Genomic DNA, 6,000 nt, shown 5'->3' on the forward strand with positions numbered 1-6,000 from the left:
TTTAAATTTTAGTTCCTGTGAAAGCAGGCCTGGGGGGATAGTGCAGTGCTGGCCAGAGCTGGCTGTGGTGGCTGCTTGGTTGGCAATAATCCAGTCCCTGCTGCTCCCTGTGGAGGTGTGGTGTTGGGGGGTGGCTGGTGGGGAAGAGGAGGCTGGAGTTGGACAGCCATGCTTTAGGAGAAGGGCTGTCCTCCACGTCTCCCTCTAACAGGGATGATCCAGTGTTGGACTGTGGTGATCCATAGGGTGAAGAAGCAGCCAGCTTCAAGCCTCCACATCAAGGAACTTTGCTGCTGTAGCCCCTACCCTGGTGCTTTAGCTTTTGAAGGGACTATGGTGAGATTTTGACAAATAATCAAAAATGTTGCAGAAGAGAAAAGGTCATCTGCAAAGTGTGAGCCTAGAAATGAGCGCATCTTGGTGGGTGTGTGTGTGGGTGAGGTTTTGTGTGGGGGGGGTGTGTGTGTGTACACCAGGCAGGACGGGCCAGTGCTTTGCTGGGCTCTGGCTATACCGGCTGCTTCCTGGAGGGTGAAAAAGCAGCTACTTTGTGTCCCAAGTCAAATTGGATTAAACCCTGACAATGTAGCAAGTGAAACAAGCAGCTTAAACTGAACCTTGTTACACTGAGGTAGCCAGAGTGTCCCTGTGGGATTTCATTTAGTTCTCCTTTTCCATTTGTGAGGAGACGTGACAAGATTTTCTGCTTCTGTAGATTTGCAGATTTTCTACCAAGGCAGTAAATTCCTTAAAAGACTCACCTTCCTCCTGGTTTGTGAAAGGGAGAATATGGGAAAAAACAGCTTATGGGGAAAAAACAGTTCAGCTGCCTTGCAAAGTCAGCTGGAAAATTGAGTAGAGGGGGTCACAATGCCTCAACAGCAGGACTGCCCTCAGCCAAGCTGCTCTGGGCCCCTGTGAGCACTCAGGCATGTTGATGACAACAGCCTCCCTCACTTATGGTAACGATATTTATCAGTGTTTATTTGCTTTTATGATAGTTAAAGATATTTAGACATACTGCTGAGGAGGCAGAAATTCCTCCTGCTCACATTACTTTGCTGGAAGAGGTGTGCTGTGCTCGGATGGCAGCCGGAGCTGCGGGTGCCCTGGTGTTACAGAGCACTGGGTTCTATGGCCTCTGGGAAACTGTGCTGGGGTGCATCAGGCACAGCATCACCAGCCAGTCAAGGGATGGGATTGCTCTGCTCTGTTGCAGCCTCAGCCTGAGTCCTGTGTGCAGCTTTGCTCACTGCAATGCAAAAAAGCAACTAAGTTGTTAGAGAGTGCCCAAAAGAGGGTAAGGAAGATGGTGAAGGACCTTGAGGGGAAGGCATATGAGGAGTGGCTGAGGTCACTTGGTCTGTTCAGTCTGGAGGAGACTGGGGGGAAACCTCATTGCAGTTTCAGCTTCCTCATCAGGTGAACAGAAGGGACACTGATCTCTTCTCTGTGGTGACCAGTGACAGGATCCATGTGAATGGCCTGAAGTTGTTTCAGGGGAGGTTTAGGTTGGATGTCAGAAAAAGATTCTTCACCCAGAGGGTGACTGGGCACTGGAACAGGCTGCCCGAGAAAGTGGTCACATACCAACAGTGACAGAGTTCAAGAAGCATTTGGCAATGGTCTCAGGCCCATAGTGTGTCTCTAGGGGATGGTCCTGTGCAGGCCTAAGACTTGGACTTGATGATTCTTGTGGGTCACTTCCAACTCAGCATGTTCTGTGATTCTGTGAAAATAGTGCCTCTAAGTGCAAAAGAAAAAGGAATTTGGGGATCCACGTCCTAGAAAGCTGATCTAATCCTTGAGACAGACTTTTTAGGTAACATGCTCTCTCCTGCATGTGCTGGTCAAGAGAAAATAAATGTCTCAGGCTGATTTCAGTAATTATCCCACCCTGTGAAGCATAATTAATTTGAGGGTCCAGGGGCTTTGGTCTTGCATCAAGTCCAATTTGGTTCTTCGACTAGCAGCAGGCCGTGGAACAGGGAGCCAGCCCCTTGTGCTTCCAATGGTGTCAAACTGGCAGCAGCACTGAGTGCTTGGGAAAGCATAAGAGGAATTGGGAAAGAATTGGGGCAGGTTGGAGGGTGGGCTGAAAAATTGCCCATATCTTTTTTTCTACTGGTAGGTGCTAACTGCAACACAGATCAGCATCAGTATGGGGGTTAACAGTCTCTGCAGTTATGGCCTGGAGTTTCTGAGGGTTTGAGAGGCAAAGATGTGTTAAAAGCATCACCCTTTGGGGAAAAACAAAGGTCATGTCAGGCTGAAACTTTGTGCCTGTTCCCCTTGCGCTCAACACTTAGAGGGTTGTGGCTGAAATATTGTCTCCTCTTTGTCCACAGCTTCCTTGGAAGTTGAGTATTTCTGTAGTCTTCTTCTTATTTCCAAATATGGATGAGCAGCAGGACTGCAGGACTCTGACCTACAAGAAAACATGAAACAGTGGGGCTGAACCTGTGTGTGTCATGCAAATAAAACACGAAATACCAGACTGGGGTTGTTGCCTTAGCCAGCAAGAACTAGCATTGAATGTCAGTTCAACTCGGCTCTCTGCAGCAGGATGTGTTGGTGGAGAGGATTGTCCACTGGGAAAGGCAGTGCTGAAGTTTTGGGGGCTGCAGAGCTTTGGAGGGAGGCAGCTGAGCCGGGCTGCACGCAAGGGAGAGGGCCTCAGGGCACTGCGTGGAGGCTAAGCTGGGATTCGGAACTGCCGCATGGGAGCAAGCAGTCTGTATCCAATTAAAAATTGGAGCAGCTCCTTCGCATGGGCTGAGGAAGAACTTTTGTCCTCCCTGAAGTGGTGAGCTAGAGAGAACTGGGAAGGAGTTCTCAGAGACACTGCTGGGAAGGAATGAAAGGTGTCCCAGCAGCTCAGCTCACCCGGGCCTTGCTCTCCAAAGCTGGGGGCCATATAAATGGGGTTTATTATTTAAGGCAATAAGACTGAAAAGTGCTGCCCACTACAAAAGCAGGGGACTGCGAGCTCATAATGCAACACCCCGAGGGTGAAAGTCTTACTGCTAAAATGCTTAAAATGAGGCAATAGGGGAATTTCTGCCAAAGGAGAGGGGCTGTAGTTGCAAGGAGCCACTGGGGTTAACACACAGGAAGAGATGTTGTTGTGCCCAAAGGAAAACCTCCTCCTTGTCTAACTCACTGTATGGACATGGTAAGCATAGGGCTCTTTTATGAAATGCTTGTTTAACAGTGAACAACACAGGATTAGTAAAATCTTAGTAAAACCTTAGTAAAATCTAAGGTTTGGAGAAGGCGTTCCTTGAGAAAAAAACTAGTGTCTGGAGATCTCCCAAAGGTGGAAAGAAGTGAGCTGTAACCCAGCTCCACTGCTCTGTTTTGTCTTCATCCTGTGATGGATGAAGGAGTAGAGACAGCTCTTGCACTGGACTAACTCTTCAAATAATTCTCTGAACCAAATGGGCTGCCAAGCACGGGCTGGATTTTGCTGGCTTTTGTTTTCAAGTGTTCCCAGCTGTACAGCCCCTGGGTGCCAGCACAAAGCCACTTTCCCAAGCGCTGTGTCCTAGTGTGACATTCAATCACAAGAGTATAGAGACTCTGCTTCTCCCTCTCCTGCCCTTGCCTTCACCTGGATGACATAGCTGCAGGTTGGTGGCCACACTGGGCTCAAGGTGCTCTGGTAGCTCCTGGATTGGGTGAGACAGTCAGAGGCATTCCCAAGAGAAGGTTTTTTCCCAGGCAGGATGAGGCAGCCTGGGGCAGGAAGAGAGCAGCCCTGCAGCTCTGCTTCACACCACCTCACTGAGCCAGGGCACACCCGTGGAGCATCCTGGCATGCAGGCAAAAGCTTCTGACTTTGGCCTGATGCCAGCTTGTGCTGGGAAAACTGCTCCTGGAATCAACAAGGATGGGAATTGAGGTGAGATTCACCCTTTAGCCCATTTCCATCTGCTGTTGGAAGCAAATCCGAGATTTGGAGGTAAACCCATCCTAGGAGGGTGCTGTGAGCTGGCCCAATGAGATCCTGGCAGGACATCTGAAGAGCTGGGATTGCTGAGCTGGTGGTGGACTTTTGTCCCACTGCTGCCACTGCCCCAGCACTTGGACAGGTATTTTTTACTGTGAAACTTTGGGTCTGGCTGGCTGCTCGGGCAAAGTGGGCTGCAGCATTCCCAAAACACTGCTCTGAGGGGGCTGTGTGGTTGCAAACACTGCTTTTAGATGAGCCATCACCAAATTCAGTGTCCAACCCCCACTTATTGCTCCAGGAGGAACTTGTAGATCCCACCTACAATGGGATCAGCCATTGTAGACCCTGTTTTGGAGAGCTGATCACACCTAGAGCCTGTTTCTCTCCATTCCCATGGACAAAGCCCAGAGCTACTATGGAATGTGGCATGCTAATCCCAGCCCCCAAAAAAAGAGTGCCTGGCACTGACAGGAGGTGCAGGCAACCCACCAACCTTGAAAATGAGCTGTCTCATGGCACCCCCAAAACGTGTTTTTCTGCCCTTGGTCGGCTCTCTGCTCCCTGCAGTTACCCCAGGGCTGGGCCAGGCTCTTGGGTTTGTCCTATCCCCTCCAGCCAGCCCTGCATCCTGCCCCAGGAGAGGCCAGGAGTGTATCCATATATAGGCAGAAGATCAATCCAGCTGATAATTTGGCACTCAGCATGGAGAAATGACAGCAGGAAAGTTGAATGCCAGCATTTTATTAAAGATTTTCCGTGTTTTTAGCAGCCAGTCAATTTTTTGTCTTAATTCTTACGTAGTTTTCCTTTAGTCTTCCGCATTTTTTCTTCATTCTTTAGTATTTTTTCTTTGGCGTCCTCTGTTGCTTTGTTCTTCTGCATTTCATCTCGGATCTCCTGTATTTTTTCTTTGATGTTCTGTATTTTTTTGTTGATGTCCTGTACTTTTTCTTTGTTGTTACGGACTTTTAGTTCATTCTCTGCTTTTAATTCATACTTCAGTATTTTGTCTGGATTCCTTGGTATTTTTATTTTGTTTTGCTGTATTCTTTCTTTGTTCTTATGTATTCTCTCTTTGAGCTCCTGAATTTTTTCTTTGTTTGTCCATACTTTTGTTACATTCTCTTTTTGTACTTCATTGCTCCTTTTTTCCTCTTCGATCTCCCCTAGTCTTCCTTTCTTCGTCCGTATTTTCATTTCATTCTTCCATATATTTTCCTTGATCTTCTCTATTTTTGATTTGTACTCCAGTATTTTTATTTCATTCTTCTCTATTTTTTCTTTGATCTCCTGCATTTCTTCTTCAGTGTTCTTAATTTTTGCTTTGATCGCCTGCATTTTCTCTTCGTTCTTCTGTAATTCTTCTTTGTATTTCTGTATTTGTCCATCCTTGTCCAGACTTGGTTGGTCATTCAGCTCGCTAACACTGTCATCCGCAAAGTTCAGTTTCCCCATTACGTCTCCTACCTCCTCAGTTCCTGGGCAGCCGAAGTGCGAGTGGGAAATGGGATTTCGGGCAAAAACTGACCCCAGCTATCGGACACCTGCTGAGGGAGGCGGGGGACCGGCTGCAGCCTTCCCGGCAGGCTGATGACGCCCAGGCTCGGCTCCTCGCGTCCCGGCACCGCCGCTGGCTCGGCAGTGTCGCCCTGCGTGGCTGTGGGGTCGCGGAGGCCGCTGAGGGGATCCGGGAGCCGTTGCGGGAACCGTTGAGGGGCTGCGGAGCGGCTGAGGGGGTGCGGGGCCGCTGAGAGGTGGCGGGGTCCCCTGAAAGGCTGCGGGACCGCCGAGGGGCTGCGGGGCCGCTAAGGAGGTGCTGGAGCCCGGGGGAGCGGGAGGGCCGTCGGGGCCGCAGAGCCGCGGTGGTTCCCGAGGGGGCGCCTCGTCCTCCTGAGGCGACAACGGCCGAGGCGGGGCCACCGCGCGTGCTGGAGGAGGGGTCAGAACGGGCCACGCCCCCTCAACAGGAAAGGGGCGCGTCCCGCTGGGGCGACGTCACGGTCGCGCTGATTTGCATACGCCGTGCGTGCCGCGGGGTAGGCGGG

Source organism: Serinus canaria, chromosome 11, assembly GCF_022539315.1.
Source record: "Serinus canaria isolate serCan28SL12 chromosome 11, serCan2020, whole genome shotgun sequence".
NCBI lineage: Eukaryota > Metazoa > Chordata > Aves > Passeriformes > Fringillidae > Serinus > Serinus canaria.